The sequence below is a fragment of the Anastrepha obliqua genome, unplaced genomic scaffold, assembly GCF_027943255.1.
Source record: "Anastrepha obliqua isolate idAnaObli1 unplaced genomic scaffold, idAnaObli1_1.0 ptg000012l, whole genome shotgun sequence".
Lineage (NCBI taxonomy): Eukaryota > Metazoa > Arthropoda > Insecta > Diptera > Tephritidae > Anastrepha > Anastrepha obliqua.
In genome coordinates, this window is record NW_026562179.1 from 3501211 (window position 1) to 3516730 (window position 15520).

General features: G+C 33.5%; 1 pseudogene; it reads left to right on the top strand.

Annotated features, from left to right (window-relative positions):
* The first annotated feature begins 13169 nt into the window (after positions 1-13169).
* LOC129251396 (U2 spliceosomal RNA) lies at positions 13170-13353 on the top strand (annotated as a pseudogene).
* Positions 13354-15520: the final 2167 nt, after the last annotated feature.

Below are 15520 nucleotides of genomic sequence, written 5' to 3' on the forward strand. Positions count from 1 at the left end.
CAGTGTATTCCCGTAACCACCTTTGGATTCATATATTCTTTCAAAACACTAACTATATTTTGCGGTATGTCATACTCAATCAAAAATCGTTTGTTATTAAAATTAGAAATGGTCTCTAAGATGGTTATTCTTGCTCCACCATTTATTAGAATCTGCTGTTTAAAGTGGTTCAGTGGCTTTTTTGTTTCATGAATCTGATATGCATCACTGCTTTCTGCAGAGTGTTGAGTATTTGTTACCGAATCAATTGATTGATTCGATTTCTCAGAACTTGTTAAATTATTCAGTATCTGTCTTGACAATGCGTCAGCAACAACATTTGTTGCCCCTGGTTTATAAACTATTTTCGGTGAAAATTCCTCAATAAAGGATCTCCATCTTTTTATTTTAATATTCGGGTTTCTTTCAGAAACCGCAAATGACAAAGGTTGATGGTCAGTGTGAATTTCTAGATCACTCACACCGTAAAGATAATTTCTCAGAGTTTTCAATGCCCAGACTATGGCATATAACTCCTTTTCATTGGTTGCATAATTCTTTTCCGTGGAATTCAATGTTTTTGAAATAAATACAATGGGTTTTCCTTCCTGTGATAACACAGCACCCAAAGCTACATTTGACGCATCTGTAGTCAAAACAAACTTTTTATTATAATCAGGTTGCGTTAATTGCACCTGTTGAGACAATAAATTCTTTAATCTTTCACAAGCAGCTATTCCCTCTTGATCCAGATTAATCATCTTCTTTTTTGATAAATATTGGGAAATCCTTCCATTTTCCCCTTGCAAATACACAGTCAATGGTTTTGATACAACTGCATAATTTTCTATGAATTTCCTATAATATCCCGTCAATCCCAAAAATCCTCGCAATTGACGTAATGTTCCTGGTATCGGGTAATTCTGTATGGCTTCGACCTTTTTTGGGTCTGTTTTAATAATATTATTGGCTACCACATATCCTAAAAATTCTACTTCCTCTTGATAAAATTTTGATTTTTCAGACGATATTTTCATATTTGGCCCCCTTAATAATTCAATTACTAAACTCAAATGCCTTTTATGTTCCTCCAAACTTTTTGAAAAAATTATTACGTCGTCAACATAAACGTGACAAAACTTCCCTATATATTTCCTTAATACGTTATCCATAGCTCGCTGAAAAATGCTTGGCGCATTCTTCAATCCAAACGGCATTCGTAAAAACTCATACTTTCCATTATTCACTGAGAATGCTGTCTTCTCTATATCGCTTTCCTTCATTAATATCTGGTAAAATCCAGACTCTAAATCAATTGTGGAAAAGTATTTTGACTTTCCCAAATTCGTAAGTATAATTTCGGGGTTTGGCATCGGGTACCTATCCGATATTGTTTTCTCATTAATTTTTTTGAAGTCGATTACCAATCGTAACTTCGGACTTCCATCGTCATTTGTCCCTTTCTTTGGAACCACCCATACTGGAGAGTTGTATGGGCTTTTACTTTCCCTAATTATTCCTTTTTGCAACAAATTTTGAATTTCATCATTAACAAAATTATTTACCGACATTGGGTAAGGATATTGCTTAGACCAAATTGGTCTTTCCTCAGTTGTTCGTATTTCTGCTTTTATATCTGTACGAAAAGGCAAATTTAAGTTGACATCCCCATGTATTGTCAAAATGTCATTACTTGCTTCATTTTGCAAATCTTTTATTATTTCTTTCTCGTCACTAGATTTTTTTCCGACCCTTAAAAACTGACAAGAGCCTTCATTTAATATGTTATTTATACTATTTTCATTCTGCACTAATTTTTCAGTAGTTACCTGGTACTTGGATAATTCTTCAGGAGTTAATTTTTCTGATTTTCTTCTACCTTTTTCCCTTCTTTTTTTTGTTTTTATTTTATTGTTTTCCGGTGTCTTATTTCCCGAAACAGCTTTCCATAAGCATTTATTATCTTTGTTGCCGGTTTTCCCATCGGCGGGCGCCTTAAGACTTTTCTGTCCCAAGGGGTTTGAATAGTTTAAATCTTTTTTAACATTTTTAATTTCATTTTTTCCTTTTAATAGGCCGGTATTATCATCGGCAGGCGCCTTAAGACTATTTTGTCCCAAGGGGCTTAAATTATTTAAATCATTTAGAAAATGTATTCTTTCTTTTTGATCATCTCCATAAACCAACATTCGACCCGGGATATCAATTCTGGCCCCGATTTTATCTAAAAAACTGACTCCAATTAAGAGATCGCTCTCTAAATTATCAATCTCGTAAAATCGCTCCTGAATCCCAAACAAGTTGATATTATGAAAATACTCTATGATGGTCGAACCATTAATGGTCCTTACCCTCTTCTTAATAGCTAAAACATTTTTGTTGTTGTATATTCCCGCCCGTATATAAGAACTTGTTGCCCCCGTATCTATCAATATTCTCAAGATTTGCCCAGTTTTTTTATCTGATTTAATGATATAGGGCAAATCAGGATTTATTCTAAAAAATGGTTTTCATTTATGTTATTTATCCTTTACATCTTTTGCTGAGGCTGAGTGCTGACTTGAGTATTTGCGTTGGCCCTTTTGGGTATGCTATTTTGTTGGTAATTAGGTTGGAAATTACCCCTATTTCCTACTCGCGGTTGGTTTGATAGCCTAACCCTAGGTCTATTTAATAATTGCATCGACTCATCCACGTCCATTGGTTCTGGATGATTTTGCCTTGACTCATTTATTGGGGTTATCCTTGTTGGATACCTTAAATTATTTTGAAAGTTTTTAGTCCTTCGATTTCCCTGTGGAGGACTTCGTGAACCAATTGCTTGGTAATTTTTTGAAAATTGAAGAGCAAATTGTGCTCGCATCTGATTTGAATAAAGCTCTTGTGCTTTTGCAAGAGCATTTGGAAGATCTTTTGGTGCCAATCTGAACAAAATTTGATCCAATGGGTGGTTAAGCCCAGTTATGAAAGTCCTTAGAGCTGCTTCCCTATTTTTCTTATTTAGTTCTTTGGTTATGGCAGAACCAGTGCCATGGGTCATTATTATTTTGTTGATTAACAACGTCAACTTCTTATTAACTTCATTATAGAACTCTACTAAAGTCATAGAACCTTGTCTCAAGACACTCATCTCTTGCTCTATTATATGGCAAGGTCTCTTATCTGCGTATGCAAAGTCCAACCGACTCAATATGGCGTCGAAATTCAGGACAGTGCCATGGTTTGTCAATATATCGTTAGCATCCTGCGTTATTTTATTTCGCAAGATTGTCAATGCGGCAAAGTATTTTTTACTCCCTCTAATATATAATGACATGGAGTTATTAGCGGCTTCACGCCAACTAACATAATTAGTAATTTTTCCTTTAAATTCAGGAAGGGACTTAATTACGTCTAAATTTTCCTCACACTGTATGGTTGAGTCAATACTTTCGACTGAATACTCTATCACATTGTTGGAAGAACCCAAATTCTGGAGCTGGCGCCTAACTTGCTCCAATTCGCTATGCAATGAAGCGGTGCTAGCCGCTATCAGCCTGGACACTACATCCATATTAACTGAATTGTTGTTGTTATTAGCTACTGACATCTTGGAGAATCTATTTATTAAATTATCCAGCTTATTTTTTGTTTACATATATTTTTCTTGGGCACTTTGTTTCACTGTGATTATCCCTACACTTTTCACAATAATTTAATCGCTTATAACCTAAGCTAGAAGGACTATTTCCCATTAATAATAATATATAAAGTCAAAAGCTTAATGTAGTTACCACTACTGAATTCAGGGTCCTTGCTCCTTGTGTAACCAGAAGTTGTCCTGTATATGATGACCTCTTGCCGTTGTTGATTAAAATTCTTGATGTTATTCCAACGATTAATTATTGTTCTTTCTTTCTGCTCCAGAAGTTGTCCTATATATGATGCCTTCTTGGTTGAAATAACCTTGTTGATTATAATTTTGTTATCGTTTGACTATTTTCCTTCAGTTTATTTAGCTGTTATCCTATTCACAGGATACTTGTTTGCTATTTTTGTTTTAGTCACTAGAGATTTTTTGTCTCTTTTTTTTTTTAAATGTTCCCGAAACTTCAGATTTTGTTTTAGCTTTTCTCCTATTAAGAGGATACTTGTTTGTTAATTTTTGTTTTAGTCACTAGAGATTTTTTGTCTCTTTTTTTTTTTTTTTAAATGTTCCCGAAACTTCAGATTTTGTTTTAGCTTTTCTCCTATTAAGAGGATACTTGTTTGTTAATTTTTGTTTTAGTCACTAGAGATTTTTGTCTCATAATTTCTCAGATTTTGTTTTAACTTTTTCTCCTATTAAGAGGATACTTGTTTGTTAATTTTGTTTTTGGTAACTTAGAGATTTTGGTCTCTTTTTACTTGTTACCAAAGGAGACTTTAAAAATCTCCTGGCAGGATCGCCACTTAACGTTCGCACGGAGCGCGGAAGGTTTTTAAAAAGTAAACCACCTTGCTTGGTGTTTCAATAATAAGTCTAGTCTCTTTATTCATTCCTTCCTATTTATAACATATTTTCTTACTAATACATTCGTAACCCTAGCTTATATGTGTGAGGCTTAGGATTCTATGTTTATCTTAATTCTATGGAAAGCGGACCGTAAGTGTTAGGTGACGGCCGCTTCCTTCATTAGCAAAGTGTCAATGACATATTTGACACTTTCGCTATTAATACATAAGTGCTTCTATTATTTATTGGGAATTTGTGTGTGGTCTTAAATTATGGTTAAATGTTTACATTATTGGTAATTTGAGTGTGGTCTTAAATTATGGATTTGTGTGTGTTCTTAAATTATGGTTAAATGTTTACATTATTAGTAATTTGAGTGTGGTCTTAAATTATGGATTTGTGTGTGGTCTTAAATTATGGTTAAATGTTTACATTATTGGTAAGTAGTGTGTGATATGGGTGGTGTTAACTTGTATGTATATATCATATTTACATTTGAATATGCATTCATTTGTTCCTTTGCAAACGAAATTTTTTTCAATTTAGATTTATTACATGGAATAATATATGTATGCATTTTATAGATAGTATAAAACTTTGAAATTTAAAATAAATAAAAGAAAACTTCAAAGAAACGTATGTATTTGCATATACATATATATTTGTTATTTTTGGACAAAAAGAAATTGGGCATTGTTATACATACATTTGTTTGAAATAAAATTGACCGACAGCATTTTGCAAGGCATTTGAGGCATTACGTTTTTATTTCTGTTCTGTAATTTTTCATCCACATCCTATTGCAGGAGGTATACAAGCATGGTTTGTATACAAGTTTTGATATTCAAAATAAATAAAAGAATAATTTTAACAAACCCAAGATATACTCCATATTTACATATTTTATAGGATAAAAAAGCATGTTTCTTACTACAAACATATGTATGTACATGTATGCATACACATGTAAGAAACAATTAAGCAAAAGTTCAATGTACTGAAGCAACCATGACCTACCTCACGTATTGGCCTATTGATGCCCTATTGTATGTATGTCCGTACATACATATACATACATTCTCGACTCCCAGCAAAACTATGCTTATTAGTATATACATATGTACATATGTATGTACATACAACAGCACACACAAAGCACTGGCTTTATGCCTCTGCACGCGTATGTTTCCAAAGCTAAAATTATAAGCCTAGCGACTGCAAGAACAAAATACATTCATAGGCGCAGTCGCAGCGGTCAGATTTTTTGAAGTGAAACTTCTTTTGTCTCGAAAGATGAAACGCTGTGAGGAGTAAAACCATAGCGTTTCATCGACATGTGACGCTACGCCAGCGCCATCTGTTAAAAGCGTGGCGTGGATGAAACGCTGTGAGGAGTAAAACTACGCTAAACTACGTAAAACTCACGCTATGCCAGCGCCATCTGTTAAAAGACTGGCGTGGCGTGTCGTCGTGAATGTAATGCGGTCGTTTATTATTGCATTCTTATCGAAATATGGCAACAATGATTGCAATTTGTCAATATGACATTTGATTGACGGCCGCCGTAGCCGAGTGGGTTGGTGCGTGATCACCATTCGGAATTCACAGAGAGGTCGTTGGTTCGAATCTCGGTGAAAGCAAAATTAATGAAAACATTTTTCTAATAGCGGTCACCCCTCGGCAGGCAATGGCAAACCTCCGAGTGTATTTCTGCCATGAAAAAAATCTGCTCATAAACATATCATAAAACAAAATGAAATAAATGTATAAAAAAAAAAAAAAAATTTTTTTCTTGTGATTCGAACCAAGGATTTCGTATCGGAAGCCCACATTGCTAGCCGCTGGGCTATTGCGCTGTGCTGTCGCCGCAAAATAATATATCATAAATCTGTTTACCATACCAAAGACCATACACTTTGCGAACGCATTTCGGTGGAAACAGTTGACAGTTCTCCCAAACACAATATTATTAGTAACGCGAGACGCGTCATAGAGTGTGTGTGTAGTTTTGAGCAAATCTTACAAACATATTTTGTTTTGTTGATTGATTTCTGTTAAATATGGCATCAAATCAACAAAAACGGAAACCGAAAACAGGTGCTGAACGGCAACGTGAGTATTTGGAGCGTAAAAAATTAAGAGCTACTGTTGAACACCGTGACAGTGAATCCTCCGGTTGTACGATAAGTGATAATTTGTCATCTGTGCATCAGGATATCGATGAAGAACATTTCCCCGTAAATCGATCAGTCGATGGGCGGTCATTTCATCAGTATCATGGACCTAATTATGTTGTCTGAGTTGCTAGGACAACATGATCATCAAATTCCGATGATTTTAAGTGGCGACTTTAATGTCAATTTTGCAGAAGAGCGATCAAAGACTCTAATAAGTTTCCTCAAAGAAAAATTAAATTTAAATATGGTTAATGATGGTGAAGTACCAACAACAAGATGCGGAACTACCATTGATGCAGTATTTCATCGATACCTTGATAGATTAGAATGTAGATCATTTTTTACGTATTTCAGTTACCATAAAGCCCTTGTTTCATTTTTGGAAAACGAATCCAATAATGATAATGACAATGCCGAGAACCAAATGTAATTGAGTACAATAAATTCATTTCTTTTTATATTAAAATAAATAAATAATTCTGTTTAATAAAATTCCATTCCAAGCTTTCCATGACTTCTGCATGCATTATATTGAAATAATAGTTAAATTATTAATTTGTTGATAAAAGAAGTTTCACTTCAATCGTGCGGGTTCCGTGAACTACCACACACTTTCTTTTTTTAGTCGCAACGACGCTGAAAAATCCAAAATATTCTATAACACTAAGTTCGAGCTCATATGCCCATATGCACATATGCCAATTTTCTCGCCAATTCGAAAATAGTCAATATTGTAATATTTCGCGTTGAATTATTTGCCAATATTTGGTAAATCTTCAATTTTTGTCAAGTCGAGTGGCCGCGGCTCCGTACATATGTATGCATCAATATATGTAGGTAAATATGTGTTCTAAATTCTCGACAGCAATAGCAAATCGAAATATTTCGTCTGTCGCAAGTACTCGCAGCCTCATATGTATGTATGGCTATGGCAGTTTGTATGCATGTATTTATGTACTATATATGCGTGTTTTGCTTTTGCACGTCCATAGGAACAATTTTTCATATGCAGATATTTATTTTATTGAGCTGAACGAATATGTGTATTGATATTCTAATGAAATCCTGTCGAATTGTATTATTGGTATATGTTTCTTTAAGATCCTCTTACCAAATAAATATTATTATCCTTAAGAAAATGAAATACTAGTTTTTTTAATTTTAATTTTTTATTTTTATTCACAGAAATTTATGTATATGTATATATATTACAATGGTCTAAATAATAGGTAATTAATATACATTTCCTGAAATGAAAAAAAAAAATAATTATTTTTATTCACAAGTAATTTAAGTATTCTTATATGTATATGTATATATATTAAAATGCTATAAATAATAGGTATTTACATTTCCTGAAATGAAAAAAAAAAATATAAAATTTTGAAAGCACGAATTACGAAATTGTTCTCATACTATAACAATTTCTCACACGACTTCGATATTGACATCGATTAAGTCATTGCGATTTACCTGATTTTCAAAACACTACTCTCAATCCATCATGATTAAGAAAAAATTGTAGTGCTTTAAAAATCTAGGCTCTGGTGCTAGCTGAAAGAGAAGAAAAAATAAAAAAGAAACCTGCAAAATAGACTAAAAAATAGAAAAAACCTGAAACGGAAAATACCTGTAAAATATATAAATAAAAAAACCTGAAATATAGAAAAGAGGAAAACCCTGAAATAAAATAATAGGTATCATTATATGCAAAGGATAGCTAATAGATTATTTATTACCTGGGTGAGCGGTGAATCTCTTTTCGTTGGGCCCTGGCTTACAACCTACTTACAACCTACAGCTTTTTTAATTTATTTTGAATTTTTCTGACTTTGGCATTATAGGCCTCATTTCGCAAGAGCCACTTTGCATTCTTGAATAAAAGGACAGTTAAGAGAAAATCTAATAGCTTCACGCGATGATCTCTACATTCGCCAGATACTATAAACCAGTCGGGAAACTCTTTTTGTGTTTTTTCTTTTAGAGCGGACAACATTGAACACCTAAGACCTGCAATGTGGGCATATTTTGCGAAGAGCTTACGGTACCACACCATTTGGAGTCGACACACTTCGAAAACCCTGTCTTCAGGATTGACAAGCCTTAAATCGCTGTCATCCGTGAAGTTTTTTGATCTTATCAGGGCTTCTGAATGCAACTTCAGCTCCCCTATCGTTTTCGTCATGGCGTTCGTGCACTTTTCACATTTTAACTTGCACAGCATTTTCTGGTAAATACCATAGCCTGTGAAGTAACGCTGCACTTGTACCTCAGCTTCATTACTTTCTTCAGCAAAATGTATGTCTTCCACATCAATCTCTTCTAAAACGAGATCCTCATTTCGCTGGTCTCCTACCTCTGTCTCAAGATGACGATCCTCGGGGCCTATATACCAATCTAAATTTATATCGTCATCATCTGTACAATTAGAACCTTTCTTCTCAAATTTCTGGCGTAAAATTTTCATTGAGATCAGTCGCGCAACTATGTATTGAATTTCGTGAGCTGAGGATGGGTATTCATACCCTGACTAGCTCGTATGCGATAGAAAAAGTATTGTAATATTATGGTTATTAATAAAAAATTATTTTCTATGAAATATATGCACATACACATTCAAAAATATTTTAAATTTCTTAACTTCCTCCACTTTCCTGCCTCAAAACTCTAATGCTACCAGTTAGCAAACCTCACCCTCAATAAAACCTATCCACCCTAATATTATATCAAATGTATGCAATAAAACCTATCCACCCTAATATTATATCAAATGAATGCAATACATATGTAGGTATGTGTGTTTGATATTATTGTAGGTTCGCTTTAGCGAAATATAAAAACACACATACCTACTTATGTATTGCGCAAAAACTTACCTAAACGAAGGGTGGGGATGGCACCCTTTTTCAAACATTGTCCCCCCACAACACATGCCTCAAAGTGTTTTACACACACAAATGAGTTGTGGGGTGGAAGATGTTCCGTCCGGGCAATATGCAAATTCTGCCTCCATTTGTCTGCTATTATGGGGTCCTGTGGGAAAGAAAATAATTTCACTTCACTGTTTTTTAAATAACACCCGCGCACGCGACACGTTCTGCTCATTTTTAAATCGAAAAAGTTTAAAAAAATTCGGAAAATCGACAGCGTATGAAAATTGCGCGACGTCAATCAAAAGTTTTTCTCAAACTAAAGTTCATTAGACTCTTTTGGTTTGACATGGAAATTTTGGCGCAAATTACGCAAAATCAATTCAAATTCAAAAATTAATTTTCATGCAAATAAAGAGACAAAAAGCACCTGTAACCTAACTTTGGCACAAAATGGAAAGTTTCCAAAAAAAAGCTCTTAATTCTCAAAAGCTGTTAAATTTCTGCAGTTGAGCATATTTCTGTTAACGTTCTCTGAAAAATGTCGCTGTTGTGTACCACGCGCGCAAAACGAGTACCCCTGAAAAGTGCTGCCATTTCAGTCATTGAGACTTCTCAGAGAACGTTAAATATAGAGAAGTCTCAATGACTGAAGTGGCACCACTCTTCAGGGGTACTCGTTTTGCGCGCGTGGTACACAACAGCGACATTTTTCAGAGAACGTTAACAGAAATATGCTCAACTGCAGAAATTTAACAGCTTTTGAGAATTAAGAGCTTTTTTTTTGGAAACTTCCGTTTTGTGCCAAAGTTAGGTTACAGGTGCTTTTTGTCTCTTTATTTGCATGAAAATTCATTTTTGAATTTGAATTGATTTTGCGTAATTTGCGCCAAAATTTCCATGTCAAACCAAAAGAGTCTAATGAACTTTAGTTTGAGAAAAACTTTTGATTTCGCTAAAGCGAACCTACAAGAATATCAAACACACATACCTACATATGTATTGCATGCATTTGATATAATATTAGGGTGGATAGGTTTTATTGCATACATTTGATATAATATTAGGGTGGATAGGTTTTATTGAGGGTGAGGTTTGCTAACTGGTAGCATTAGAGTTTTGAGGCAGGAAAGTGGAGGAAGTTAAGAAATTTAAATTATTTTTGAATGTGTATGTGCATATATTTCATAGAAAATAATTTTTTATTATTTTTATTAATTTTCTATCTCAAACCGTTTTTGAACTTTGCATTTGAACAGCTTATGCGGATTGTGAAGTCTAGAGTGTGCTATAAATAGTGGGAAATAGGGAAAACTAAGAGTTTTTAGATTAAATTTAAGCAAATATTATTTATTTATTATTATTTATTATTACTAAGTCAAAACATACAACCATAGGTTATTTTTACAATGATTGACCTTAAGAATAGTTTACATAAAAAGATAAACAGTAAAATCAAAATTAAAATTAAAATTACAGATAGTAGTAAAGATAAAGTATTAAAAGGAAAGTAAGGTAAAAATAGTAGTAGTAGGAGTAGGGACTAACGGGAAGAGATTTAAAGTACATTCAGCAATATTCGATTATTAGTGACGAATGAGAGTGGTGGCGCGGCCTGGGGGCTGTGGGAAGGGAGTTCCATCATAAAAACATGCCTATAACCTTCTTTGAATTATTATACGTTTATATTATATTATAAAATAAATTTTCTTAATATGATAATAATGAGGTTAATAAAGTCAAAGAAAGAAAACTACAAAATAAATTTAAAAAGCTGTAGGTTATAAGTAGGTTGTAAGCCAGGGCCCAACGAAAAGAGATTCGCCGTTCACACAGGTAATTAATAATCTATTAGCTATCTTTTGCATATGATGATACCTATTCTTTTATATCAGGGTTTTCCACTTTTCTATATTTCAGATTTTTTTTATTTATATATTTTACAGGTATTTTCCCGTTTCAGGTTTTTTCTATTTTTTAGTCTATTTTACAGGTTTCTTTTTTATTTTTTCTTCTCTTTCAGCTAGCACCCGAGCCTAGATTTTTAAAGCACTACAATTTTTGTAATATATATACATATACATAAATTTCTGTGAATAAAAATAAAAAATTAAAATTAAAAAAACTAGTATTTCATTTTCTTAAGGTAATAATATTTATTTGGTAAGAGGATCTTAAAGAAACATATACCAATAATACAATTCGACAGGATTTCATTAGAATATCAATACACATATTCGTTGAGCTCAATAAAATAAATATCTGCATATAAAAAATTGTTCCTATGGACGTGCAAAAGCAAAACACTCATATATAGTACATAAATACATGCATACAAACTCTCATAGCCATACATACATATGAGGCTGCGAGCACTTGCGACAGAATATTTCGATTTGCTATTGCTGTCGAGAATTTAGAACACATATTTACATACATATATTGATGCATACATATGTACGGAGCCGCGGCCACTCGACTTCACAAAAATTGAAGATTTACCAAATATTGGCAAATAATTCAACGCGAAATATTACAACATTGACTATTTTCGAATTGGCGAGAAAATTGGCATATGGGCATATGAGCATATGAGCTCGAACTTAGTGTTATAGAATATTTTGGATTTTTCAGCGTCGTTGCGACTAAAAAAATCTGACCGCTGCGACTGCGCCTATGAATGTATTTTGTTCTTGCAGTCGCTAGGCTTATAATTTTAGCTTTGGAAACATACGCGTGCAGAGGCATAAAGCCAGTGCTTTGTGTGTGCTGTTGTATGTACACACATATGTATGTATATACTAATAAGCATAGTTTTGCTGGGAGTCGAGAATGTATGTATATGTATGTACGGACATACATACAATAGGGCATCAATATGCCAATACGTGAGGTAGGTCATGGTTGCTTCAGTACATTGAACTTTTGCTTAATTGTTTCTTACATGTGTATGCATACATGTACATACATATGTTTGTAGTAAGAAACAGTTTAAACAGATTTTGTTACTAATCCAAATATACATACTTACGGTAACATACGAATATGCTTTTTTATCCTATAAAATATGTAAATATGGAGTATATCTTGGGTTTGTTAAAATTATTCTTTTATTTATTTTGAATATCAAAACTTGTATACAAACCATGCTTGTATACCTCCTGCAATAGGATGTGGATGAAAAATTACAGAACGGAAATAAAAACGTAATGCCTCAAATGCCTTGCAAAATGCTGTCGGTCAATTTTATTTCAAACAAATGTATGTATAACAATGCCCAATTTCTTTTTGTCCAAAAATAACAAATATATATGTATATGCAAATACATACGTTTCTTTGAAGTTTTCTTTTATTGAAGTGAAAACTTCTTTAGAATCGTTGGGAGTGATTTGGGAAAAAGTGAAACGAAAAAAGCGACCAACTTGGCTACGAAGCGTTATATTATATGTTGATATAAACGTAGCGACGAACTAAATAAAAATAACTTTTATTTTTTCTTGTGATTCGAACCAAGGATTTTGGATCGGAAGCTCACATTGCTAGTCGCTCGGCTACCGCGTCATGCTGTAGGTGCTGGCCTAAAAGTTATTTAGTTACGAAGCGTTATATTATATGTTGATATAAATAATTTTTGTGAGTGTGTAATTCTCAAAAGGTTTATTAGGTTTATTATTTAAAATGTATTGACTAGGTAGTGTGGTTATCAGCTTAACATCTGATAGATCCTCCATCGGAGGACAACAAATGTTAAACTGATTTTTGGAGATGGGCGGAGTGTTTTAGGGGCTTGCTCCACCTCTGCCACGGGTTGACCCGGTATTGCAGTACCGCCGGGATTTCAGCCTTGAATAAATACAAGAAAAAATATACTAATACATTTAGCTTTGGTGGGAAGAGACATAAATTTTTATATGAATACAAGTAGACGAAAATGGAAGAAATTTGTAAGTCTGTTTCTTCGGTCCGTTTGGGTATTTTTTTTGACAACATCGAAACCAAAGCATTTGTATCATATAAGCCACTCGTATCATTTGTTGAAATTGAAAACATTGAGGATGAATAATGATAAAATGAAGAAAATAAAATATGAACTTTATAGCAATATTATAATGAACCTATAATTATCCCGCTCCTAATGCTGCTTTCGTCTTATTCTCTCTCAGTTTGTTTTACGGAAGGTTTCACTTCTATCAAGTCTAACCGTTAGACTGGTATTTTTTTTTTTATTTTAAATTTCAAAGTTTTATACTATCTATAAAATGCATACATATATTATTCCAAGTAATAAATCTAAATTGAAAAAAATTTCGTTTGCAAAGGAACAAATGAATGCATATTCAAATGTAAATATGATACATATGTAACACTATAAGAATTGAAGATCCAATTGAACTTTTGCACAAGCATAGCTAACATAATACATATACATATGTATGTATATATTGATATACCTATATTTACATACATATGCCAAAATACCAAAGCACTTGTATGTAAAAATTTTCATCAAATTTGTATAGTTTTCAATTTACTAAAATGCACATACCAAGATGTGAGAGGTCGTTTTATAGTGCATTTTTTTAAATTAAATCAAAATATTAAAGTTACTTTGATTTGAAATGTTGGCGCATATAATAAATATTCAAATTATTCATCAATAATCATTTAGTTGAATAAATTTTCATTCATCAAGGGAACATATGTATGTAGAAATGAACAAGCAAATTCTTTGCAAAATGCCGTCGGCTAATCGTCAATTTGATTTTCTACAGAAGCAAAAGCAGAGAACGTTATGATATACAGAGAACGTTCTCTGTGTGCAGAGCCAATATAGGAAGAGAGAATTCACTGCAATAGCTCTGTTAAACCCCGGCCGCGGTTAGACTTCATTTTTGACAATTCATACCACTCGTAGCTCGTGAGACTTCTCTATATTTAACGTTCTCTGGAAAACGCTTCATTACCAGGTGCACAGGAAGATGGCATATGCAAATGTAAATTTGTGAATTTATATACATTTGCGCATATGTATATGCTGTGTGTATGTATGCTCACTAGCCACAGCTCAAGATAAAACGGTAAAACTTCTAAAGAAATCCAGCGGGCATTCATAGGCGTAGCGCACATTCATTGGCACAGCATTGTATGTACAGTAAGCTTGAAATGTTTACAGGCATCTTCAAATGCTCTGATTTCAGAGTAAGTTGCTAACTTTGCAGATATATGCATATGTTTTGTGCACTTTTTATCAATTGAAAAACTACATACGTAAAGTAATCTACTAATTAACTATTTGCCTACTATCAGTTAACATAAAATAATTGTTTCCAAATTTTATCTTAGTATTAAAATGTCCGAATCAGACCTTTTTTTAAGCTACTTGTTTTCTTCTGCAACTTACTGTATGCTCATGCGCGCACTTGACGCACAGCAGCTGCGGCTGTCGAGCATTTAGAAAGACATATTTACATACATATATTTTTGCATACATATGTACCATGCCGCGGGCACTCGACTTGACAAAAATTGAAGATTTATCAAATATTGGCAAATAATTCTACGCGAAATATTCCAATATTGACTATTTTCGAATGGTCGAGAAAATTGGCATATGGCGGCTCGTTTTATGAATGAAAGTACTTGCTTTTAGAACTATGAGCTCGAATTTATCAATGAATTTTTTGATGATGAGTTTTTGATGTACAATACAATAGTTAAAACTGTTCGGCGCCGCCGCGACTGTTCAGCGCTATGGCAACTAGAATGATGACCGCTACGTCTGCGTCTATGTGCCCATTTACACGAGGAGACAACTGGAAGGGAAACATTTTGTTCGGGGGTGAAGGACGGCCGCGGAAGAGAGAAGGGAATTTGTCTCCTGTACTGGCGACACGCTTTGTGCTTCTTATTCGTATTTCCAATTGTGAAGTTGGCTGCAAAACAATTTTTGACAGTTGCTTCATTCGTTTTCTTGTTTTGTGGTAGAAAGTACTTTAATATAAACCTATTTTGAAAATGG